Source organism: Amphiprion ocellaris, chromosome 16, assembly GCF_022539595.1.
Source record: "Amphiprion ocellaris isolate individual 3 ecotype Okinawa chromosome 16, ASM2253959v1, whole genome shotgun sequence".
Taxonomy (NCBI): domain Eukaryota; kingdom Metazoa; phylum Chordata; class Actinopteri; family Pomacentridae; genus Amphiprion; species Amphiprion ocellaris.
The window spans coordinates 2176518-2188701 of NC_072781.1; the positions used below are offsets into that span (position 1 = coordinate 2176518).

Below are 12184 nucleotides of genomic sequence, written 5' to 3' on the forward strand. Positions count from 1 at the left end.
TGCAGCGCTGTAGGGCCACATGTCGGGACTTTTGTTGGACTTACAGTGCATCATTTGGGCTGTGTGCAATATGCTCGAAAAGAAATAACCCAAAAATACTGCGGTGACACCACAATAAACCCCCAAATACTAACTCTTAACCCTCACTTCTTACAGTTTTTTCAGATGCAATGGTTCATGAATCAAGCATCGCTCTTTATGCAGCAGACAAACACAGTGTGTGTGTGATAAATCTAATAAATGCAGACCGTCTGAGGCTAGCTCACCCTGGACGTTTAACTGCAGCCTTCCTCTCTTAGCTGCAGGGATGAGCCTCCATGTTGGCTCAGATGTCTGCCCTGTTTCCATCCCTCTTTACATGCTGCAAACTTGGCGACTAGCTAACCCAACAGAAAGGCGATGGGTTCGGTAACAGCTCACACGGTGAATTCCCACGCTGACAGGAAAGGCCCCGGCTGCTTGTGAAAAACTCACAAAAAACCCTGAATTTTCAAACCAAAACATACAAATCTGCGTGTGGCTCTCAGGGGAGGAAACACGGGGCAAAGCCTTGATGGAAATGTTTCATTTCTTTTCCTCCCAGCAGATGCTAAACGAGCAGCACGGATCTCTCGATTTGCATCTTTAGTTGCTTTGTTGATTTGATAACACATATTTGCATTTGGAAACAGCTCCAGTAATTTGACTGGGGACCTCCGATCTGCCTTTGAGGAGAAGTCTGGGCTTCGTGCTGGCGCTCCTTTCTTCTCCTTCCTTCTTGGCATTTAGCGTGTTTGTGTGCGAGACAGAAAAAAGTGTGTCTATTAGTGAACGCAGCCGTGTAATCGTCTCCTAACTGTGTGAGAACGTTGATCTTCTCCATGTGAGCCTCTTTACAGCCGTTGTATCTGTCGTTCTTTATCAGAGCGAGGAAATGGAATTACAGACGATGAGCAGAAAGCAGGGAGCTCTGGACCTGGACCAACCTTCAGCTCTGAACAGGGGCTGGTGTTGTTAGACTTGCAGAGAGAAAATAGATAAGGAAGATGTTTTAGAGGAAAGAATTCTGCAAGTTCTCACATCTTTAAGGGGCTGCATGAAGGTCAGATTTTATTTCTAGGGTCAAGATTAGAATCAGGAATAAAGGTTCCTGCCACGTTTCTACATCATAGTTTGCTTCATTTTTGTAAAGAAGAGAGTTTAACCAGAAACGATCTGTTTTTACTGTCTAGTTTTATTGACAGAGTACATGAAGCATCACTGCCACTAACAACACATTCATTACTGTGGATAATTAATGTTTGTACATTTAAAAACACCGTGCAATATCATTATTTTTCTACTTATGGATAAATATGTGTACTATGCATAAAAATCTGTACAATGTTAATACTTCTTTATCATATATTTTACTATATTTTCACTGAATTTTTACTGTATTTTCACTATATTTTATTACACTATGGTTCAAAAGTTTGAGGTCACTTAGAAATGTCCTTATTTTTTTAAAAGAAAAGCATTTTTTTCCATGAAGATAACATTAAATGAATGATAAATCCAGTGTAGACATTGTTAATGTGGTAAATGACTATTGTAGCTGGAAACAGCTGATTTTTAATGGAATATCTCCATAGGGGTACAGAGGAACATTTCCAGCAACCATCACTCCTGTGTTCTAATGCTACATTGTGTTAGCTAATGGTGTTGAAAGGCTCATTGATGATTAGAAAACCCTTGTGCAGTTATGTTAGAACATGGATAAAAGTGGGAGTTTTACTGGAAAACATGGAATTGTCACACTTTTGAACAGTAGTGTATATTGTTAATGCATTTTTAATATATTTTTACTGTATTTTTACTGTTTTATGAGATTTTTACTCTATTTTTTCTATATTTTTACTGTATTTTATTATATTTTATTACACTACCGTTCAAAAGTTTGGGGTCACTTGGGGGAATTGCCTGAGTGACCCCAAACCTAACTACGTATTTTTGGAACCTAAACCAACAGTACACAAGTGAAAATGAGACTTAAATCCAGGAATAATGTCTACATTCACTCCTTCTACCTCCTTATGTGGACTTTATAGCGCCATCTAACTACTGTGTGACCTTAACCTATCTTAACCTTTTGGTGAGCAAACCTAAGAATGCAGTTTAGTTTAGTTTATGTATGAATGTATTTTTTCAGATAGAGGGTTGCAGGAACAGCGCTTCAACACAAAGGATGCATGTGGCTCCAGCAGAATGTTCTTTTGAAAGACGGCTAAGATTACTCGCTTAGCATTAGCTGTAAACATGAGAACAAAACAGAGACTGAAGCCTCATAAACACAAACACTAAAGCAGTAACAATATGCAGATTGTCATTTTTACAAGAACAAATATTGTTATACAAGCATTGGTTGCAGGGATATGCGATGTTCAAAGCTAATTTACAAACACCAGAAACTCATCCAACCTCCTTCTCCGTCTCTTTTATCTGCAACCAGCCTTAAATGAGAGCCAGATGATCCGTTAACGGTACAAAGACCCAACATCATCAGCTGCTCGCCATCATCAGGACCCAGCGGGACCCTGGAGACGTCACAACAGCCAGTAAGTGTAGAAGGTGGGAGGCTCTGGAGTCAGTATATAATAATTACAGGACTTTTTTTTATCATAGTCTACATTTTTGCCTATAACCAAACACCACATGGCATTTTAGAGAAAGATTCTTCTAAATATTATACATGTATTTGAGTAAAATTGAAATTCAAAGTTATTTGTAAAGATATTGTAGTAAACCTGCTGACACACAATATGACCACAAAACACCTAAAATGACCACAAACAGACTGAAAACTGCCACAAAGGGGTGCAAAATGACCACAAAAATGCACAAAATGACCACAAAAAGACTTAAAATGCCCACCAAACAGTCTGAAAATGACACAAAAACAAACAAAATGAGCAGACACACAAAACAAACACAAAAAGACACAACATGACCACAAAACGCACAAAATGACAAATGACCACAAGAAAAACACAAAATGTTCAAAAAATAACATATAAAAAAACAAAATGAGCACAAAACACCTACAATTATCACAAAGAGACTAAAAATGCACAAAATGACCAAAAAAAGACCTAAAACACCCACAAAACTGTCTGGAAATGACCAAAAAAGAAACAAAATGAGCACAAAGACACACAAAACAACCACAAAAAGACACAACATGACCACAAAAATGCACAAATTGACAAAAAATGACACAAAATGATCACAGAAAAACACAAAATGACTCCGTGAGACAGATAATTATCATATAAAGACACAAAATGACGAGAGACGCACAAAATGACCACAAAAACACCTAAAATTATCACAGACTAAAATTTGATATATTGCCAAGACAGAAATATCTGTCATGATTATCTCAACTTAATAAAAGAACACAATCCAAACTATTTCTGAATCAGCTCATTTTATTATTGTTTAGCTCATTAGAAGGTGGTTGGTATTAAATTCATTATTTAGTTGACATTTTAGTGATATCCAGTCATTTTTTTATTAATAAGTGATTGTTTCCATAATAAATAATTATGGAATTTGTAAAGACATGATCACAATGAACATAAAAACATTAGTAATGTATGCAAGATTTATCACATGGACTTCAAAAGTTCCTCAGTTATAGATTGACTCAAACATTTTTTGAGTCATTTTGGAAAATTTTCGTGTCATTTTCAACAAGTTTTATGTCAGCTTGGATTGTTTCTTGTCGTTTTAGATAATTTTTGTGTCTTTAGGATAATTTTCATTTAGGACAAATTTCATGTCATTCTGGACATTTTTCTTGTCATGTAATTTTCTGTAATTATGGATAATTTTCAAATCATTCTCAACAAGTTTTCTTAGCAAGAGTCATTTTGGACAAGTTTTGAGTTGTTTTGGATGAATTTTGAGTCATTTTGGACAATCTTTGAGTCACTTTGGACAATCTTTAAGTCACTTTGGACAATTTTCAAGTCATTTTGGACAATTTTTGAGTCATTTTGAACAATTTTCTTGTCAGCTTCAACAAGTTTAATATCAGCTTGCATCGTTTCTCGTCATTTTGGATCATTTTTGTGTCTTTGGGATGACTCCCTCAGGTATATTTTGACCCTCTGAACCACTGGAGGAACCTCAGACCTTCAGGAGATGTCAGCTGGCAGGTGTTCTGAGTGTTGATCTGCTTTGCACATTGCAGAGGGAACCCCTCGGCCTCCACAGTCCTGCTTTGCCTTGCATTTTCCATGGTGTGTTTCTGGATAATTACCGTGTGTGTGTGTGTGTGTGTGTGTGTGTGTGTGTGTGTGTGTGTGTGTGTGTGTGTGTGTGTGTGTGTGTGTGTGTGTGTGTGTGTGTGTGTGTGTGTGTGTGTGTGTTTTCATTCGTCCAGCAGCTGGAGTTCCACTCAGCTGGCCTCTCTTTATGCAGTCCTGCTGTCCAGTGTCTCTGCACAGTGGGGGCCATTTTAACTCCAGAGCACACAACTCACAGAAGCTAGTGCCACTTAACGTTTTAACGCCCCGTTTACGTGTCGCACAACGACACCACAATGAACCCTCCGTGTCCGTGAAGATGAGCCGACGCTGCGTTAAAAAAAAAAAGAAACACATCCAACCGGTTTACCCCCAACTCCAAGGATCTGCCAACAACAAACTGTGCACACTGGAAAAAATGCCCCTCTCAAAACAAGAAAAAAAATGTATTTCAAGGAACTTTTACCTTGAAATCAGTGAAAAAATCTGCCAATAGAATAAGTGAAAAATGTCTTGGTAAGACTTCTTGAAATAAGATATTTAGAATATTGAGATCTTAAAATTAGCTGGGAAAATTTATTTTAAGCTATACTTTACCAGGATTGTCAAGCTTAGGTGTCTTAAAATAAGCCAGATATGCTTAAAAAAAAAACAGCAGTTTTTCACTCAAAAATAGATTTTTGCTTTCATGTGACCTCCTGATTTGAGATGTATTAACCCTCCTGTTGTCTTCATTTACAGGCACCAAAAATATTGTTTCCTCATCTGAAAAAAATCCAAAAATCAGCAAAAAAAAATCCCGAAATTTCTGAAAATTTGCAAAACCTTCAGGGAGAAAATTCCAATAATTCCTTAAAAGTTTCCCTTAAAAGTTTTATTTTAAAAAAAATCCCCCAAATTTGGCAAGAAAATTCTTGTAAATATTTTCAAAAAATGAGTAAAAATCTTCCAAAAAAAAATCCTAAAAATATCTAAAATGATTCCATATATATCAGTAAAACTTCTAATATTTTCTTTAAGAACATTCACATGAAAATCAACCAAAATCCAGTGAAATTCGCTGGATTTTGGTTGATTTTTATGTGAATGTTCTTAAGAAACATTTTTAACATTTCTTGTTTTCCACCAAAAAATGTTCAAAGATTTTCCAAAAATGTTGAAAATGTGGACATCAGAAGTTTCACTGTGAAAATATATTTTTTCCACATTTTTAAATTTTAAAACGGGTCAATTTTGACCAACAGGACGACACGAGGGTTAAACTTATTTTGAGTTTTCTTATAAAATTCAACTCAAAACAAGATAATTTCAAGATTGTTTGACTTAAGAAGATATTTAAGATGCATTGTCTTAAAACAAGTCCCTCCATCTGCTGAAGTGTCTCTTGTTAAATGAATTTATCTTAAATCAAGTGGGATGAGACATTTTGACTAAAAAGAAGACAAACAGACTTGGTAAGATTATGAGTTTTTGCAGTGCATTAGAAAGCTCCCAGCAGCCTCCCTGCATCTGCTGCTCCCTTTTTTCCTCAGGGGAAGATTTGGCACCTCACTGTAAAGCCCAGCAAGAAAATTACCTCAGCCTAAACCTGTCAACACACCATTACAGCCCACGCCGACTATTACGGGCCGGGGAGAAAAGGGCCAAAGCCATTGTAGCGCAAAGGTGTTGGCAGATATAGGCCGGAGGAATGTGGCAACGGGGATGCTTGTTGGCCGTGTGCAGGAGAGCCTCGCTTCTGAAAACACAGCGAAGTCTGCAGACCCTTATCAGCATGCTTAATAAAGCGTGCTGCTGCTGGGATATCAGTCCCAGATTTAAAAACAACATTGTGATAATCCCAGTTTGAACGGTCGACAAGACGTGGAATTTAAGAAAGCTGAGTTGATTGCGCAGCTTTCACTGGGATAATAAATCCTTCACAAGACGTGTTTTTTCTATTCCTCCTTCCATTCCAAAGCAGTGATTTACATTAGAATAACAAGACTCTGCTACACACCTCCGTCCTCCTTATCGCCACCACGTCTGGACGACTTTGACCTTTACATGACTTATTTTCCTAGAAAATAAATTCCTCTGATTAACTAGCTGTAAATTAGTGGATACGAGTTTAAACTAAATACTGTGAATTTTTAGCCTTATGTGGTTAAAAGGTGGGCTTTCCTGGCATTTAAATCACCAGAATTCTAGATATGTTAGTATCACACTCAAAAAAAAAGTAAAATTAAAAAAAAACTGTGAAAATCTGGCACCAGAGGCACCAGAAAAATATGTTAAAAATGGAGGAAAAAGAAAATAATAGAAAATATCTGTCATTTTTAGCAGATTTAAATACAGTAAACAGCATCATTTTACTGTCACATGTTGTTAAACAACAAATTACTGTTTGTAAAAGGTTTTTTGTTTGTTTATTTATTCTTTCACAGTCAATATGTGAATTGATACTTGTGATTTTTGCTTCCTATTACCTGTAATTTACTGGAATGGGAAAAATGTGTTTTAAAAACTGTTTCAAAAGTTATTTATCATTTTGAAATCTTTAATATACACATTTTTTATCTTAAATAACAGCATTTAGATTTAAAACAGCAATTTTTTTGATGATTTTAATGCACTTTAAAAATATTTTTTAAATGTTTTTTAAAGTTGTTTGTCATTTTTCAGTCTTCAATATTGCTATTTTTCTTCTAAATAACAATAAATCTGTAAAATAACAATATTTTTAGCTGATTTAAATGCAGGTAAAATAGTGTAATTTCATGATAAAATCACAAATTGCTATTTGTAAAAATACAGATTTTTTTTTAGACTTTCAACCTGTTTTTTCTGGTTAACATATAAATTTATACTTTCTGTGATTTTACTATACAATATCTTTAATAAAACTGAAAATATGTAAAATAACAGTTAATTGATTTAAAAAAATTTAAAAACAGTTTTAGAAAGTTATTTGTCATTTTGAAATCTTTAATATGCACATTTTTTCCTCTTAAAGAACAGCATTTATATTCAAAATAGCACATTTTTTGATGATTTAAATGCAGTTAAAATGGTGCAATTACGTTATAAAACATTGTAAAACTACAAATTACTATTTATAAAAACACAGATTTTGGATGTGGGCTAGATGTTATCTGTAATTAACAAAAAAGCAAGTCTTTAATATACATATTTTTTCTTCCAAATAACAATGAATATCTGAAAAATAATATTTTTTGCTAAAATAGTGTAATTTTATGATAAAATATTGCAAAAATCACAAATTTGTAAAAATACAGATGCTTGATTTAAAACTTTTTAACACTTTCGACCTGTTTTTTATGGTAAACATACATTTTTGCATTTTTCTGTGATTTTGCTATACATTATCTTTAACAAAACTGTGAAAATATGTAAAATAACAATTAATTGATTAAAAAAACATTTAAAAACAGTTTGTAAACAATAAGGTTCTAATGTTAACGCTTTGCTTCTCCATACTACACACGAGTCTAAACACCTGATCTGGAAGGCGACTCGTCTTTCCTAAAACACGCTGAGCTGTCTTTAAGCTCTGCCCCATCATGCTCGTGGGTTTTCCATCACCGTCCTCTGAGGAGGGAGTTGGGGAATTTGGCAGCTCTCCCCTCCTCTCGACCTCCCCCCGGTGGGGAGGGCGGTCATACCTGGGGGCCCATGAATGGAGCCCTCAGGTGAAGCGCTGTTGAAACAAATCTAAAGCTGCCTAATGACACGCACCGTGAAACTCTTCACAGGTCATTTACGCTGCTGACAGGCCTCCTCCTCCTCCTCCTGCCGGGTGTTTGTGGCGAGATAGAAGCAGACAGACGAGACGCAGAAACACAAACTGATAAGAGAAAGACAGCCGGGGTCGGAGAGGAAGAAAGAATGAGTAAGAAAACGGAGCTAATGTACGTACGACGTGTTTTAGTCGTACTCTGGGAGGTAATCTGTGAGCTCTGGAAGCAGTGTGGCCTCACAGCATGGAAAGCGATTAGAGATGCTATCTCTGCTTGAAGGAGGCAATAGCTGCCTCAGGTCGTATTTCTAAAGATGTAGAATTTATGTTCGCTGTTCTTGGAGGCTGTTCTGCCGTGCCCTTGGAAAACTTGGCCTCATATTAATCTGCTGCAAATGTATCGGTAATTCAGCGCACTAGTTCTCATTACTCACTTCCGCCATGAGAACCCCATGCTGGGATAAACAGAAGAAAAAGAAGGGGAATAAAGCTGGTCTTCTAGATTGGTTTCCACTGTACAAAGTATACTTAAATTACTGCACCAAATGACCACAAAAATGCACAAAAGGACCACAAAAGGACCTAAAATGCCCACAAAACTGTCTGAAAATGACCAGGAAAGAAACAAAATGAGCACAAAGACACACAAAACAACCACAAAAAGACACAAAATGACAAAAAACGACACAAAATGACCACAGAAAAGAACAAAATGACTCAGTGAGACAGATAATTATTATAATATAAAGACACAAAATGACGAGACACACAAAATAACAACAAAAAATTGAAAAATGACCACAAAAACACCTAAAATCATCACAAACAGACTGAAAACGGCCACAAAAATGCACAAAATGACCACAAAACAGACTGAAAATTACCAAAAAGAAACAAAATGACCAAAAAAGAAGCAAAATGAGCACAAAGACACACAAAACAACCACAAAAAGACACAACATGACCACAAAATGACACAAAATGACCACAGAAAAACAAAATGAGCAGGTCATGTTATCTGGAATTAACACTCTTCCTTGAGAGGTGTTTTTGTGATGGGGAACTTAGTTGGAAGTGGTTTCTCAGACACAGATACAACTTGTTATTTTCCATATAAAATTTGAAGATGAGCATTTATTGGTTCATCACTGAAGCCCGCTTAATGCACAACAACACATTTTCCTTTTAAAAAAACTTTAAAATTACCAGTCCCTTCAGGATTTCGTGGGCGTTTTTCCAGATTGTTGTGTCCTAAAATGCCTGAATTCGTGGCAGCTATTCTAAAAAACTTGCCATGTAAGTTGCGATGTTTTAAGTGTATTTGACTGAACAGCTAAATGAATGATTGAGAAAATAATCATCAGACTTATCGACAACAAAAATAATGGTTGGTTGCAGCTGTATCATTTAAAAAGGGACACACAGGATGGAAATGGTAGCATGCTAGCGTGGAAAACAAATGGTGGAGCACCAACTAGTGACAGATTCAAAATCATAAACTTGCACAAATTTGCAGTTTAACACAGTGTGCTTGCTGCCATTTTCCATACAGTTTGATTACAAATTATAATACGCACCATACAAAATGTACTTAAACTACTTTGGTACTGCTTTGGTGATGGCAGTTTCTTTTTGTGGATTCTATCAACTTCAAATTTTGACACTTTGAACTTGTTTTCTAACTTAAGCAAAAGTGTAAAATGAGGTTTACTGGCACCGTGTGTCTGATGTCCACGTTTCTTCAGATCTTTCTCTTACAACTCATTTCCTTCAAGTGCAGAGGTAAAAAATGGAAAGAATGATAATGAAAAAAAATCATTTTTACGTACGGGTAGCATTTAAGTTAAAAAACAATGTAAAACTTCAAGTTGGCTTTACTTTAACTTGCTGCAATGCTCATTTCAGAGGAATAGAATGATTTAAGTACATCGAATAAATCTAACAACCTTTGGGCACGACGTAAAGTTTGCTCTGTGCAGATTGACGATGAAAACGCAGCTGAATCTCTGCCTACGATGAGTCTACGTGAACACGCAACAATAAAACGTCATCAGTGTACGCCGTCCATCCATGAGAAATAAACAACCGAAGCATAAACGGAGCTCCTACATGATTTTAACTGACTACACAAAGCTTTACATCGTCTTTTATAGCCCCTCTTAAACACACCTTTTCCATTCTGGAAGCCACAACCCATCGTCTTAGACCACCTCCTCTTTTTTATTTCTGCTAGGTTGGCATTATTTCTGCTTGGCTCAGCATGACCTAGGTTTCAACTCACAAGTGCAGATGTAGAGAAGGCATGAACTTCCTGTCTTATGCCTTCTATGGGCTCCATGGGCTTCCGTTGGGTTGCTGCTTTCCACAGGATTATTCAGTGTACTCATAACTTCAGCTGAGACATTAAGTCTTCTGATCTTATCTTTGTTAGCTCTTAAATTTGAGTCACACATCCCATTTGTCTAATTTTGTCATTTGTTCAATCATAAAATACTACAACATTTCACAGTGCGACGTAGGACCACCGATTTAGAGCCAAGACCAAAGATATCGCCACCATTCTCTCACCGCTGTTGTCTTTAGTCCGGGACGGCCTTAAAGGGAGGGAAATTCTGTTCCACAGATCAAAAAGCAAAAATGGATCTGTGTGTTTTTAGCTGCCAACAAACCTCAGAAAGTTGCTGAAAGGCACCTTCACAGCAGCTTTCCAAGGGAGAAGACCATAAGTGATTCATTTCCTGTTTTTCATATCCTTCATCAGTACAGAGCTCTGATCCTCTGGTGCAACACCTACACAGAGGAGGTCAGAGGCTGCCGTGTCTCTTTAACAATCCTTTTATTTTAATCGTCCTCCTTAACAGACAGCTTCCATCCTGCATGTTAAAGAAAATATTCCAGCTTGTTTCCCACAACACAGATCGGTCCATCATAAACTCCCCCTAAATTGCTTCCACACCGCCCCGGACCTCTTTTCCAACTCCAATTAACGTCTTCACACATCACTTTCAAGCTGTAAAGTTTCTCCTCTTCCCAAAAATGAAAACACTCACATAAGAATGGACAGTTTAAACAGGTGCTATGGTAACATAACCGTCAACGGGGCAATTACTGCCTTATGCCTGACTAGCGGCCATAAATCATCCTCCCTCCACAAAGAGCACGTTGTGGCACTGCTCTCCCATCCAATAATCAGAGATTGCTCCGTGCACGGCGTGACGAGCGGGCGCTGAAACGGCCCATTCTTCTGTTCGGCGGGACGATATTTCACTCTCTATGGCGACATTACAGGGATCCTTCAGCGAGCGCGATATTGTACCTGCTCGACACCTGTTAGCTTTAGCCGAGGGTTTCATCAGATAGTTGAAATAAATACGAGTCATCATCATAACCATAATCATAGTCATAAAAACCGGGGGCCTTTATGCTGTGGCCAAATTGCCCTGCCATCTGATTTACAGTGGGACCGGGTTGGGGAGGGGAAACGGAGGATGGCGCCTAATATGCGCTCCAAATGGGATAAATACTGAAACATACACACCTGCAGACCACCCGTCGCTCTCACACACACACCTGGGAGCTCTCACAGGCATGTAAATGGGTGGGAATGGGCAGCAGGGAGGAATTCTCCGGGGATTACAAAGACAGACATTGTGCTACACGGTGCAGCAGGTGAGTAGAACGATAAGAGGCCAGAGGACAAATTAGGCCCTCATATTAAAATAATCCCTCATGTCTAATAACAATAATATTCCCCACATGCAGACTAGCGCGCCGGTCACAAAGCTCTTCCCTTTTCAGGCCGCAACTTGTTGAAAACAGATTTGAGTGTTTGTGAAATGGGCTCATCATATCTGCTCGAGCTGTCAGCAGTCCTGGAGGTCAGAGGAACAGAGGCCAATAACTGCAGAGAGGAGGCCGTCTGTGCAAACTCAAAATCCTGAGCAGCTGTGTGATACTTCAGGAGCGTCAATGATGCAAGAAAAACTCACTGAGTCTGTTTGGAAAGAATAAGGGAACGGCCGAGTATCAAATCAGCATTTTCCCACTTATTGGTGTCATTAGTTTTGGTGGCAGATGCTCGATAAAAGAAATTAATTTCAAAATGTTCTTCTTGGACTCAAAGATAAATGCAAAAAAACACCAATCAACAAAAGTATTTCAATAAAGATTTGTG

At 37.5% G+C, this 12184-nt stretch overlaps 1 long non-coding RNA gene across 1 annotated transcript in view; it reads left to right on the forward strand.

Annotated features, from left to right (window-relative positions):
* The window catches only part of LOC118470541 (uncharacterized), a 186917-nt gene that overhangs the window by 84026 nt on the left and 90707 nt on the right, over positions 1–12184 (forward strand). The window contains exon 6 of the long non-coding RNA XR_008604386.1: positions 2471–2576. This is a non-coding gene — a long non-coding RNA (uncharacterized LOC118470541). The remainder of the gene's footprint in view (positions 1–2470; positions 2577–12184) is intronic.